The following is a 15,102-nucleotide window of genomic DNA, read 5'->3' on the forward strand; positions in this document are numbered from 1 at the left end:
TGAACATCTCTACATCTTTTCTACACAAAAGCTAGAGTTTTAATTTTTAAATAGTATAAAATCATGCCTCCCCTGCTGAAAACCCTTCAAAGACTTCTCATTGCAATTAGAATCAAATAGAAACTCCTGTTTATGAACTATAAAGCCTTACATGTCCTAGTCCCTGCCATTTTTCTCTATAATTAACTGCATTCCAGCCACATTTACATTCTCACTTCTTTTAGCATAACCAAGCTCCTCCTATCTCAAGACTTTTATTCTTACTTTTCATCTGCTACAAAATCTTCTCCTTGCTCCCCATTCTTTATCTGGCGGGCTCCATTCCATATTTCTCAGGTTAAATCTCACCACCTCTTAGAGGTCTTCTCTGGACTATCTAAAGTAGCATTCCTGCCCCACTCATTTTCCTCCATATTCTATCCTGTTTAGCTCATTGAAATTCTTTCTGATTCTTGGTATGTTTAGTTAACAGTTTACTTTTTCTGCCCGTCTTTCCTACCCGATCAGAATCTCCATGAGAGCTAAAAATCATGTCTGTTTTGTTCATTCAGTATCATCAGCGCTAACCACAATTTTTAGCTCACTACAGGTACTTAGTGTGGACTTCCTCGGTGGCTCAGATGGTAAAGCGTCTGCCTACAACTCGGGAGACCAGGGTTCAACCCCTAGGTCGGGAAGATCTCCTGGAGAAGGAAATGGCAACCCACTCCAGTGCTCTTGCCTGGAAAATCCCATGGATGGAGGAACCTGGTAGGCTACACTCCATGGGGGTCGCAAAGAGTCAGACACGAGTGAGCGACTTCATTTTCACTTTTTCACTTTCATAGGCACTTAGTAAATATGAGTTGAATAAATGAATTCAGTATAGTCCTTTTAAAAACAATAACAGGTAGATTTTTATCACTGAAGTTTTATGAGTTAGAAACTTGAGGATAAATATTATCTGTATCACCCTTATCCTGGCAAGATAGAAGGGATGGAAATGCAGAGACTGGGCTAATTTGTCAGAGAATGGATGGAGGGCTGGAACCCAATAAATATTTGGGAAGTTTTAAAGGGCCTAACCTTCAATCCCTCAATTGCAATGAAGTGAGAAACAAGCAACCGCATGCTTATCGGGAGGGTTGAAGGTAATGGTATAAAGGGATATGAAAAAGAGATGCCCCACTTACATTAGTGTTTCCTACCTTGGACTATTGCTCCCACTTCAGAGTCTCATCCATCCACGACTAAATCTAGATGGAGAAAGGCAGTGGCAGAGAGTAATGGCCTTTCCTCAGCATCTCCCTCTTCAAGGAATGCAGGCAGGCTCAGTCATGTCCGACTTGGAGAGGAAAATATTTTCCAGAAACCTCCAGCAGATTTTTAGTTACATTTCACTGGCCAAAATTTGTCCCCATTCCCATTTCTAGAAAAATTATTTACAAAGGAGACAAGATTGGCACGTCTGGTTTATATTCATCACCTTTCACACCTGGGCTAGGCTGGTTGCCACACAAAGGAATCAAGATTTGGTATCTATAACAGATCATGCAAGTATAGTATCTGCTACAGCAATTAAATTAACCTGTGTGTGGTTTTCTTTGCCCCACTTTATCCTAGATAGCATAAGTACCATGGATTTAGTCCATGTACTAAGAAACTTTGAGTTCAATCTGATGACACTGAAGGTCAGCGAGGTTACAGTCTTCTTTTCTCAGAAATTGATGAACCCATATATTGTACCCAAAGAATTCAACCTCTCACTTCCGGAAGGTGGATAAACTTAAGCACCAGGCACAGTGTAACAAAAACAAACAACATAATAAGGCATTGTCCTGGTGATAAACCTGAACTTGTCCTGATAAACAAATAAAAGCATGCTTTAAGTTCAGTATGTTATAAACAGCCTAGATATGTTAATATCAAAAAAGATTAGGCTAAATCTTGGGGCTAAATCTTAATATTCTCTTCCTCAAAAAGATAAATTTTTATTTTTCACAAAATTCAACTTGCATGTTTTTGTTTCACTGGCAGTTGTATAAAAGTACTGAAAAGTGTGCATAGACTAAGAGAGGCAAGTTTGGTTTGGTGGAGCCTGCCTTTGACTGAGACTTGGGGGACTGGATTTTAGTCCTGGGATTTCCAAAAACTGGCAGGGTGAACTTAGGCAAGTCACTTCATTTCTTTTTCTATGAGATAAAGAAATGAAATAGACTGAGAAATTTCTAAGTTCTAATAGTCTGTGATTATATCTGATATCCAAGTTGAAGCCAGCTGAACCATATAAAGGTAATTGATGCTAACAGTTACAACAAACAGCCCTCAAATTATAGTGGCTTCACACAGTACAAGTCTATTTCTCACCTAAGAGTCCAGCTGGATTCGTGAGGCCTTCCTGGTGTTTCCTCCAAGCAATGTTGTCAAGGACCCAGCTCCATTCAGCTAATGGTACTACCATCCTCTGCATTCAGCTTTCATGGTTCCTATACAGAAAGAACATGAAGAATAAAACAAGAGGTTTTATAGGAGGCACATCAGTGTGGCCAGACACACAGTCTTGGACTAAATAACAATGAGGTTGGGTAGTATTGCCTGGGAGACCAGAAAGAAGCAACAAGTTTGGTGAGTTCTGAGCTAGTCTCTGCTACAAACATTTTTAGAAAGACTTTTCTTTCTCTGAATTCCAAGTAACTGGAGGGAATGTTAATCTCACTTTGCATATTCCCACTGTATCACTCCTTATTCTACGTCCCCAAGCACCTCCTCTGTCTGTCCGTCACTGCTGACTCTGGGCTCCCTGAAGGAAGGACCCTGAGTAGTTTGTCTCTGTGAGGCTAGGTCTTAGCACAGTGGAGGGTGCATACTAAGGACTGGAGGTCTTGGGACAAATCAGAAAGGAGGAGATATTCCAACTGCTTTGTCTTAATGATGGTGGTGGTTAGTGCTCACTCCCAAAAATCTATATTGAGGAGGGGTGATCTAAAGGTGAGAATTTGACTTGTGTCTGAATTTGAGAGAGGGTAAGATTATGCTGGTTTAATACTTAAAGTTTGAGAAACAGCAACTGTCATTTCACAGAATGATAAGGAGGGTTTACTGAACTGGAGGTAGAACTGTCAACTTTGATCCCCATCGTGATGAGGAATAGAGGGAGTAAGGGATAGGATCACTGTATGTTTGTGAGTCTCTTTCAGCAGGAGCTGGCAGGGTCTGTTTTTTTACTATCTCAGGCCACCTCCTTGAGCTCATGGGTCTTGCCAGGAAGGGTATTAAGGTCACCACGCTGACTGATATAATACTTCTGCTCCATGACAATTCCTGGCTTCCCCTCCACCCTATCCCACCATCCAGGACTGCCACTCAGCATGGCCTAACCCAGAGTCCGCTCCCAAAGCAGGGATTCTGCAGGTTCCTAGAATTCCAAGATACCCACACCCCAGAGTGAGAAAACCTTTCCATGGGAATCTCGGCTTTTCAGTAGGCAGACCAGGGATATACTCATCAGCTTCCTGTATTTCAAGTTAAGGATGTATTTTAGGCTTCTTTTTTTAATCCAACAATAATAAGCATAGGTTGAATGCCCAAATTCTTAAAACTCTACTATTCAATACAATAGTCACTAACAGCATGTGGCTATTTAGATTTAAATTTAAACTAACTAAAATTAAGTAAAAATTTAAAATGTAGTTCCTCAGTCACACTAACCATATATCAAGTGCTAAATGTTGTTAGTGGATCCTTTTTGGATATTGCAGCTCTAGAACAGTTTCTGGCATCCTAGAAAGTTCTATGGACAGGACTGCTCTAAAAACTGCTTTTGTGTTAGTGTGTTTAGCTTTCGAGATCAAGTTATCTCACCCTTATTTGATAGAAAATATGATAAACTCTTTTTGAGAAATTAAGAGGATCTATATTTTGCAAAAATTTAGACATATGCATGCAGCGTCAAAATAGGTACATATTTGAAGGATGAGCCCACCCTTGAGAGCCAAATTTCATATCTCTAACATGAACAAAGTTTGAATTGCCTGGAGTCCAGTGATCATTATACATTAATGACTTAAAAAAAAAAGAAACAATATCTCCTGACATCTCAGAGAGAATACAAGCCAAACAATGTGAACCCCCTTCTTGTAATCGTAAAAGCAAAAAAGAACTGAAAAAGAAATTGCCTATTTTTAAGAGTATTATCATATTAAAGAATAAAATTCTATATTACCTTATTTGAAATCACTTATATGTGTATATTCCTTATACATGCAAACTTCTAAGCTGTATAATAAGATATGGCATTATTGTTGTTTAAGGTTAAAAGTTAGTCCACCCAAGAAGAAAGTGAATTAGCCAGAATTCTATTTCACCCCAGGTTGCTCAGTGGTATAGAATCTGCCTGCCAATGCAGGAGCCGTAGGGGACACAGGTTCGATCTCTGGGTTGGGAAGATCCCTAGAGGGGAAAATGGCAACTAAATATTCTTGCCTGGGAAGTCCCATAGACAGAGGAGCCTGGTGGGCTATAGTCTGTGGGGTCGCAAAAAGTCAGACATGACTGAGTGACTGAACACTCTCTCTATTTCAACACTGGTCCAAGAGAGGCCGCCAGGGAGGCCGTCTGGCCTGTTATTAGAGCTGCTCACACAGCCTGTTTTTATTTCTCTAGGAACATAGAGGGGTTGCGCTTCCCCCACCTTCTTAAGTGAGAGAGGCCACACGATTTGGTTTACACAGCTAAATATGAACAGGAGTGAGCACGTGTCTTCCAGTGGAAGCAGGTAGGTCCCTGTGTGTGGCTGATCCCCCCTTTCTCCGTATGTTGACAATCACAAAAGCCCAGGTTGGAGTCTCCATCAGTGGACATTCATTACTGAGGGTGATGAAGAAAGGCCCTGCTAGTCTGCACTGTACAAGCAGAGGTTAGAAAAATAAACTGTCAGTGGTGAGGCCATCATGAACACAAGGGGAAATACAATATAGCCTGTTCTGACCAATACATCACCCAAATCCAGGTCATACAGCTTAAAACAGAAAAAGTGTGTTCTGACTCTTTTGTTTCAGAATGAAAATAGAAAAGAATAAAAATAGAAGAGCTACATGGGGGCAGGTTAAGAGCTAGATAGAGGCAATGGATCAACTTTGACAAAGCCAATCCTAGGCATGACTTCCCATAAGCATCAAATACAGAAGAAAAAATAGCTTGTGCATGTGAGCATAATAAATGGTATGTAGATATCTATTCATGGAAGGACTGATGCTCCAATACTTTGGCCACTTGAGGCAAAGAGCCAACTCATTAGAAAAGACACTGATGCTGGGAAAGATTGAAGGCAGGGGGAGAAGGGGACGACAGAGGGTGAGATGGTTGGATGGCATCACTGACTCATGGACATAGGTTTGAGCAAGCTCCGGGAGATGGTGAAGGACAGGGAAGTCTGGCATGCTGCAGTCCATGGGGTCGCAGAGTCACACACGACTGAGCGAATGAACAAAAACAAGATATTTATTTAAATTCTGCTATGAGCTTGGACCTCTTTCCTTCCATGTTGAAAAAAAAATACTATATAGGTTGTGTATATCTAAGACGGTTTTCCTACAAGAGCCTTAAAAATTTCATTTCCCTACTTCTAGATATACTGTTAAGAGAATTTTTTTCCTTTAAGAATAAATAAACCACTGAGATTAACATCCAGCTTGCTGAGTCACTTATCTTCTGCTAGAATTTTAACTACAGGGATCTGAAGGCAGCAGAGAGGGAAACACACACACACGCAGGTTTAGAGAGAGAGAGAGACTAGTTTAGACAGAAAGAAGAATTTATTAAATCAAATGGAAATAGCAAAGACCTCTACTATCTTACTCTGTAGTGGGAGCCCAGAATACAATATTTTACTAAAAATTGCAGTGTAAACAAGGTTTGAATTGGATTTTAACAGTGGAAAAAGCAAAGTCATTAAAATAAAAAGACCTAGTTTAAAAAGATTTGTTTTTATTCCAGGACCTGCACTACAAGCTATTTGACATTGACAAAGTCAGCTCACTTTTCTGAGTCATAGTTTCCTCATCCATAAACAGGGAATAATAAAACTTACCGTATAGGTTTGTAGGGAAGACAAAATATTATAAAATATGTTAAAGGTCGAGGAAATTGTCTGACACCAAGCAAAGATCACTAAATGTTTACTTCTGTCTGTTTCACACCATCTTTTCTTAATTCTACCAGGAAATTTTTTTCTTGATCAAGCTTCTTGAAGACTAGCTATAGGAGGGCAAACTATAGTTGCAATTCTGCCATTTCATGCAATACCATGTTTTTTTTTTTTTACCTCCCTTATTATTTACTATTCAAAATAATTCTGAATAAGTTGATCCTATTTTACAGAGGAAACAGAATTAAAAATTTGTCCCAGTTCACAGAGACGGTCTTTTAGTAATCTGCTTCTACAATAATGCAGAACGGCACATGTCCCCAAAACTCAGTGGCTCGTGATAACAGTGTTTGGTGTGGCTGGCCAACCTGCGGGTCCACCGAGGAGCACTGCTGACGGGTGGCCACGCAGCCTCAGTCGTCTAGGGTTTGATACATCTCTCTAGTCTATATTCGTAGAACTCTAAACAAGCGGCAGGAAGACGAGTGACCCTCTGGCTCCTTCACTGAATAAAATGGTAGCCATGGACCCACCAACTAACTTTGCCTGAACCCTAAGCCAGAGATCTGCTTTGGTCCAGTGCCTTAAACTCAAGCAAGCCTGGAGTAGGCAAATGAGGAAGCCTATAATCCTGACAGAAAGGCTGTCTGCATCCTCATTTTAACCCAAGAGAGGTGACTGATAGCAGGACAGAACCTACTTAGGGACATACAGACAGTGTATACAGATGCTTCCAATGCCTATCATTTTAAGGGAAGGCCAGTAAAGCTGGGAAATTCACCACAACTGGAGAGTATTGACCTTGATGCTTCAGCACAGCACCACACCAAAATAAGGTCCATGAACCAGCATCACTTGAGAGTCTCTTAGAAACGTGGACTCCACCCCAGACCTCCTGAATCTGAACCTGACAAGCACTGAGACACAGAGCGGTTTAGGACAGGGAAGCTGGCGTGCTGCAGTCCATGGGGTTGCAAAGAGTCAGACACAGCTGAGCGGCTGAATGGAATTGAACTGAACTTGGGCAAGATGTGTCTCAGGTTACTCATCTGTTCAATGGGCATTGTGATAGTTCAAACTTCAATAAGTTGGAAGAAGTTAAATCTGTAGTGTTTAGAATGATGTCAGCAACATATAACATTTTATATTTGTTTCACTCATTACCAGAGAAATGAAAATCAAAACCACAATGAGGTACCATCTCACGCCAGTCAGAATGGCTGCTATCCAAAAATCTACAAACAATAAATGCTGGAGAGGGTGTGGAGAAAAGGGAACCCTCTTACACTGTTGGTGGGAATGCAAACTAGTACAGCCACTACAGAGAACAGTGTGGAGATTCCTTAAAAACTTGGAAATAGAACTGCCATATGACCCAGCAATCCCACTGCTGGGCATACACACCAAGGAAACCAGATCTGAAAGAGACACGTGTACCCCAATGTTCATCACAGCAGTGTTTATAATAGCCAGGACATGGAAGCAACCTAGATGTCCATCAGCAGACGAATGGATAAGAAAGCTGTGGTACATATGCACAATGGAATATTACTCAGCCATTAACAAGATTGTATTTGAATCAGTTCTAATGAGGTGGATGAAACTGGAGCCTATTATACAGAGTGAAGTAAGCCAGAAAGAAAAACACCAATACAGTATACTAACACATATATATGGAATTTAGAAAGATGGTAATGATAACCCTATATGCAAAACAGAAAAAGAGACACAGATGTATAGAACAGTCTCTTGGACTCTGTGGGAGAAGGCAAGGGTGGGATGATTTGAGAGAATAGCATTGAAACATGTATATTATCATATGTGAAACAGATCGCCAGTCCAGGTTGGATGCATGAGACAGGGTGCTCAGGGCTGGTGCACTGGGAAGACCCTGAGGGAGGGGATGGGGGGAGGTGGGAGGGGGGCTCAGGATGGGGACACATGTACACCCATGGCTGATTCATGTCAATGTATGGCAAAAACCACCACAATATTGTAAAGTAATTAGCCTCCAACTAAAATAAATAAATTATTTATATATATATATATATATATATATATACACACACACACACACACACACACATATATATATTTGTTTGTTTTGTTAAGTGAATAAAAATAAATCCTGACTCCCTGTCTTGAGTGATTTCTGTGGTATATCCCAGCACTCCTAAGCAAAACATGTCCCTCTTTTCCTTTAAGATTTCCTTGGCAACCATGCAGTGGATCTGAAATACACCTTACTCAATTCTTTCAAAAATTATTTAGATTTTTTAGCATGGTAAATATGAATTTGTTACCTGATAATCTATTCTGGTAGAAGTTACCTGAGGCAGCAGTTTAGTTCCATCAGGGCTCCTTGAAAGAAGGGAATTGAATAAAAAAGGATTGAGTGGATGGAAGTGACCAAATGGAAATAAACAATTAATTCACAGCAGTAGTTTGAAATACTGGATACACTTGGGAAACTTTAAAAACATTTTCAATGTTCTGAGCCCATTTCAACAGAATTAAATCAGGATTTTTGGAAAAGGTACTAAAGCACCAATATTTTTTAAAAGCTCCCTGAGGTAGGCTGAATAATGTCACCCAGAGATATCAGGTTCTAACCCCTGGAATCTGTAAACATTACTTTATTTGGAAAAAGGTCTTGCAGATATGATTTTAAGTTAAGGACCTTGAAATGAGACGATTATCCTAGATTATTCTGGGATGAAACCTAAATGAAATCAGACTATGTGCATCCTTATAAAGAGGGTCAGGGAGAAATTTGGACAAAGGTGCATAGAGAAAGTGTTGTGTACTCGAGAGTAATGTGTCTTCTGTGGTCGTTGGGTGGAAAGTTCTGCAGAAGTCTGTTAGGTCTAGAGTGTTTTAGTCTTGTTCAAGTCTTTGATCCTTATCAATTTCCTATGTGGGGCTTTCTCCATATTGAAAGTGGGGAGTTGAAATCAACTCTTATTGTTGGATTGTCTATTTCTCCCTTCAATCTGTCATGCTTTGCTGTTATGCTTTTAAGATGATAAATGTTCTTCTTTGTCTCTAGTAGTAATTTTTATCTGAAACATCTATCATGTCTGTTGTTACTCTGGTCACTGCAGATCTCTTCTTGCTGCTTGCATAGTTTATCTTTTTCCATCTTTTAAAATTTCAGTGTTTGTGTTTGATAAACTGGGTCTCCTATAGGCAGCATATAGTTCAATTGTTTTTTTTAAGAAAATCCATTTGATCAGCTTCTGCCTTCTGATTAGTGTCTTGAATATTTACATTTAATATAACTGATAAGGTAGGATTCATGTTTGGCTTTTTGCTATTTGTTTTGTATATATATCCTATGTATTTCCCCTCAATTTCTCCATCACTGCCTTCTTTTGTGTTAAATTGATATTTTCTAGTATACCATTTTAATTTTCTTTTCATTTTTTTCCTTTAACTGTAATTTTCTGGTTATTTTCTTAGTAATTGCCCTGTGATTTACAATTACCATATTTAAGAATCTAGTTAGGATTAAATTAATTAATGATACCAGTTAATATTAATATTGCAATTGAAACTATCTCAATAGTACACAAAAACTTTTCTGATATACCTCCAATCCCCTCTCTCCACCTATATGAATGGTAATACAAATTTCATCTTTATATTAATATATTATAAACCCATCAACACAGTTTCATACATATGGATTAATGCAGATGTCTTCTCATAATAGAAGAAAAGAGTTACAAACAAACCAAAACTACTGACTTTTATATTTAACCATGTATTTGCCCTTACTGATAATCGTCACATCTTTTTTCATGTGGATTTAAGTCACTATCCAATGGGCTTGAAGAGACACAAGCTGGAATCAAAATTGCTGGGAGAAATATCAATAACCTCAGATATGCAGATGACACCACCCTTATGGCAGAAAGTGAACAGGAACTAAAAAGCCTCTTGATGAAAGTGAAAGAGAAGAGTGATCACTATCATGATGGTGTGATCACTCACCTAGAGCCAGACATCTTGGAGTGCAAAGTCAAGTGGGCCTTAGGAAGCATCACTATGAACAAAGCTAGTGGAGGCAATGGAATTCCAGCTGAATTATTTCAAATCCTAAAAGATGATGCTGTGAAAGTGCTGCACTCAATATGCTAGCAAAATTGAAAAACACAGCAGTGGCCACAGGACTGGAAAAGGTCAGTTTTCAATCTAATCCCAAAGAAAGGCAATGCCAAAGAATGTTCAAACTACCACACAATTGCACTTACCTCACAAGCTAGCAAAGTAATACTCAAAATTCTCCAAGCCAGGCTTCAACAGTACATGAACCAAGAACTTCCAGATATTCAAGCTGGATTTAAAAAAGCCAGAGGAACCAGAGATCAAATTGCCAACATCTGTTGAATCAGAAAAAGCAAGAGAATTCCAGAAAAACATCTCCTTCTGATTCATTGACTATGTTAAAGCCCTTGACTGTGTGGATCACAACAAACTGGAAAATTCTTAGAGATGGAAATACCAGACCACCTGACCTGCCTCATGAGAAATCTGTGTGCAGGTCAAGAAGCAACAATTAGAACCAGATATAGAACAACGGACTGGTTCCAAATTGGCAAAGGAGTACATAAAGGCTATATATTGTCACCCTGCTTATTTAACTTATATGCAGAGTACATCATGGGAATACCAGGCTGGATGAAGCACAAGCTAAAATCAAAATTCCTGGGAGAAATATCAGTAACCTCAGACATGTAAAGGACACCACCCCTATGGCAGAAAGCAAAGAGGAACTAAAGAGCCTCTTGATGAAAGTTAAAGAAGAGAATGAAAAAGCTGGCTTAAAATTCAGCATTCAAAAATGAAGATCATGGCATCTGGTCCCATCACTTCATGGCAAATAGATGGGGAAACAGCGACAGACTTTAACTTCTTGGGCTCAAAAATCACTGCAGTTGGTAGCTGCAACCATGAAATTAAAAGATGCTTGCTCCTTGGAAGAAAAGCTATGACCAACCTAGACAGCATATTAAAAAGCAGAGACATTACTTTGCCGGCAAAGTCCATCTAGTCAAAGCTATGGTTTTTCCAGTAGTCAGGTATGGGTGTGAGAGTTGGACCATAAAGAAACTGAGCGCCAAAGAGTTGATGATTTTGAACTGTGGGGTTGGAAAAACTCATGAGAGTCCTTTTAACTGCAAGGAGACCAAATCAATCAATCTTAAAGGGAATCAGTCCTGAATATTCATTGGAAGGACTGATGCTGAAGCTGAAACTCCAATACTTTGACCACCTGATGTGAAGAACTGACTCATTGGAAAAGTCCCTGATGATGTGAAAGATAGAAGGCATGAGGAGAAGGGGATGACAGAGGATGAGATGGTTGGATGGCATCACCAACTCAATGGACATGAGTTTGAGCAAGCTCCCGGAGTTGGTGATGGACAGGGAAGCCTGGCATGCTGCAGTCAGTGGGGTCACAAAGAGTCAAACACAAGTGAGTGACTGAACTGAACTGAACTGATGCATGATAGTGGCCTACAGTTCTTCATTCTTTATTCTGTTTCTCACTGAATAATCTTAATTGTCCTATCTTTAAATTTGCTGGTTATTTCTTCTACCAGCTCAAATCTACTATTATGCTCCTCTAGTGAATTTTTCATTTTGGTTATTATACGTTTAAATTCTAATATTTCTGTTTGGTTATTTTTAAAAATAACAGCTCTTTGTTGATATTCTCTATGTCGTAAGTCACTTTTCTAATACTTTTTTTATTTCTTTAGAATTTGTTTAGTTCTTCAGCATATTTCTAATCACTAACTTAAAATTTTATCCAGTTAGCCTAATGCCTGAGTGTCCTTAGGAATAGTTTCTACTGATGATTTTCCTGCTGTTTATGTTTATGGGTCATACTTTCTTGCATGTCTCAATATTTATTTAAAAACTGAACATTCAAAATAGTGTAACATGGCAACTCTGGAAATCAAATTCTGCCACACACAGCCCCAGCATTTGTGGCTGCCATCGTTTGCTTGTTTAGTGGCTTTTCCAAGCTACTTCTATAAATTCTATATTCTTTGCTGTATGTGTCCTAAAATCTCTGCTCAGTTAACTTAGTGATCAGCTAATGAATGGATAGATTTCCTTAAATGCCTTTCAACCCTACGTTGCACAGTCTTTGCTGAGAAGCTCTGTCCATGTGTTATGGTACTGTTTCAACATTCTGGCAAGTGGTTTACAAGACTGCCTTAGCCTTTGCTTCCTGATTTTGTAGCGTCTCAAGAACAGAGAATAGAGCCGTATCAGATTTTTCATGGCCGTGTGCACGGCCCCATGTGTGTGCATGATTTTCTAGATTCCCAGGAATCATAGGCACTTTTCAAAGATCCTATGGACATCTCATTTCTCAGTATTTCCTTTTAAGTTTATTGGTCAGTGCCTTGTTTGCCCCAACAGTTATCACCGCCTCAGGCAGCTGGTATGTTAAACATTTGCTGCTGACTGTTTTTGACAAATGCCCTGGGGAAAACACTATTCACATTGATTGCATTCTGGTGCATGACAAATACAGACAAGTCCTAAGAGCAGGAGTTTCCAGGGAACTTTCAAACAGGTCAGTTCAGTTCAGTTCAGTTCAGTCACTCAGTTGTGTCCGACTCTTTGTGACCCCATGAATTGCAGCACGCCAGGCCTCCCTGTCCATCACCAACTCCGGGAGCTTGCTCAAACTCATGTCCATTGAGTTGGTGATGCCATCCAACCATCTCATCCTCTGTCGTCCCCTTCTCCTCCTGCCCCCAATCCCTCCCAGCATCAGGGTCTTTTCAAATGAGTCAACTCTTCACATCAGGTGGCCAAAGTATTGGAGTTTCAGTTTCAATATCAGTTCTTCCAATGAAGGAACCACAGTTCAAAAGCATCAATTCTTTGGCACTCAGCTTTCTTTATGGTCCAACTTTCACATCCATACATGACTACTGGAAAAACCACAGCTTTGACTAGATGGACTTTGCCGGCAAAGTAATGTCTCTGCTTTTTAATATGCTGTCCAGGTTGGTCATGCTTTTATTCCAAGGAGCAAACATCTTTTAATTTCATGGTGACTACCATCTGCAGTGATTTTGGAACCCAAAAAAATGAAGTCTGTCACTGTTTCCGTTGCTTCCCCACCTACATCTATTTCCCGTGAAGTGATGGGACCACATGCCACAATCTTCGTTTTCTGAATGTTGAGTTTTAAGCCAACTTTTTCACTCTCCTCTTTCACTTTCATCAAGAGCCTCTTTAGTTCTTCACTTTCTGCCATAAGGGTGGTGTCATCTGCTTATCTGAAGTTATTGATATTTCTCCTGGCAGTCTTGATTCCAACTTGTGCTTCATTCAGCCCAGTGTTTCTCATGATGTACTCTGCATAGAAGTTAAATAAGCAGGGTGACAATATACAGCCTTGACATACTCCTTTCCCAATTTGGAACCAGTCTGTTGTTCCATGTCCAGTTCTAACTGTTCAAATAGTGACAATTCTCTCTTAAAAAAATATATATATATATATATATATATATATTTTAATTGGAGGATAATTACTTTACAATATTGTGTGGGGCTTCCCAGGTGGCATTAATGATAAAGAACCTGCCTGCCAATGTAGAAGATGCAAGAGACAAGGGTTCCATCCTTGGTTTAGGAAGATCCATCCCCTGGAGGAAGGTATGACAACTCTCTCTTGAAGGAGCTTCTGGGAAGTTCCAAACCAATTATGCTTCCCTCCACTGGCCTCTAAGCTCAGGGGTTTGCAAGGGTACTACAGAGCTATGGAAAGGGGAATGGAAGTAAGAAAAGTTAAATGCCACAAAACTTGCTATTCTTTCCAAGATTCAGCCATTTTTATTGAATAAATTGTTTAAATCAGATTGTTTCAAATCTTTGGCTAATTCCCAGAGGCAAAAAAAGAGTTTTAGAAAAATTTTGCAAACGTTCTTATTGCTTTTGTCAAGGAGCAGATTTTGGAAATCACTACCACATCATTCCAAAACTAACTCTTTTATGATTACTATTTTATTATTAAAATGTGGACTCCAATAGGACTCCTGCCCAGATGTCAGCCCCCCATCTCACATTTAATCCACACTCTCTCTTTAGCATTACCCAGAAGAACAAAAAGATTAAAAATGCACTTCAACAATGTTTTTTTCTTCTCCACTCTAAAAATGGATGCCATTTTGACAGACTGAACAAGCAAGGTTTTAGAATTGCCAGGGCATTATGAGATAGACATTTCAGATAGAGCCTTGCAGCCCACCCAGGTCAGGAGTACCTGCTTAAAAGCGTTTTGAAATAATTTTTATGTCGCCACCCTTTTTAAGGACAGTAATGCAGTCACATTAAAAAGAAAAAACCTCCAGGAGTGGAATTGCCGAGTCACATGATAGTTCTGTTTTTAATTTTTTGAGAAACCGCCATAATATTTTTACTTTCCTGGTGGCTCAGATGGTAAAGAATCTGCCTGCAGTGCAGGAGACCAGGGTTCTATCCCTGGGTTGGGAAGATCCTCTGGAGAAGGAAATGGCTCCTTATTTTAGTATTCTTACCTGGAGAATTTCATGGACATAGGAGCCTGGCAGGCAACAGTCCATGGGTCACAAAGAGTCAGACATCTCTAAGCGACTATCACTTCCCTTGTCATTAGTGCATAAGTATTCCCTTTTCTCTAAATCCTTGCTAACTTTTGTTATTTCTTGACTTTTTTAAAATAGCCACACTGACAGGGGTGAGGTGATATTTCATTGTGATTTTGCTTTGCATTGGCCTGATGATTATCTAATGCTGATTATCTTTTAATGTGCATGTTGGACATCTGTATGTCTTTGGAAAATTGTCTATTTAGGTTCCCTGTACAGTTTTTAATCAAATTGTTTTATATTGAGTTGTATGAGTCCTTTGTATATTTTTGGATATTAACTCCTCATATCATTGACAAAAATTTTCTCCCATTC

General features: G+C 39.4%; 1 long non-coding RNA gene across 1 annotated transcript in view; it reads right to left on the bottom strand.

Moving 5' to 3' along the window:
• Positions 1 to 15,102, bottom strand: part of LOC133044548 (uncharacterized) — a 131,443-nt gene that overhangs the window by 93,547 nt on the left and 22,794 nt on the right. Inside the window, exon 2 of the long non-coding RNA XR_009689983.1 lies at positions 2,347 to 2,465. This is a non-coding gene — a long non-coding RNA (uncharacterized LOC133044548). The remainder of the gene's footprint in view (positions 1 to 2,346; positions 2,466 to 15,102) is intronic.

Source organism: Dama dama, chromosome 23 (genome assembly GCF_033118175.1).
Source record: "Dama dama isolate Ldn47 chromosome 23, ASM3311817v1, whole genome shotgun sequence".
In the NCBI taxonomy this organism is placed as follows: domain Eukaryota; kingdom Metazoa; phylum Chordata; class Mammalia; order Artiodactyla; family Cervidae; genus Dama; species Dama dama.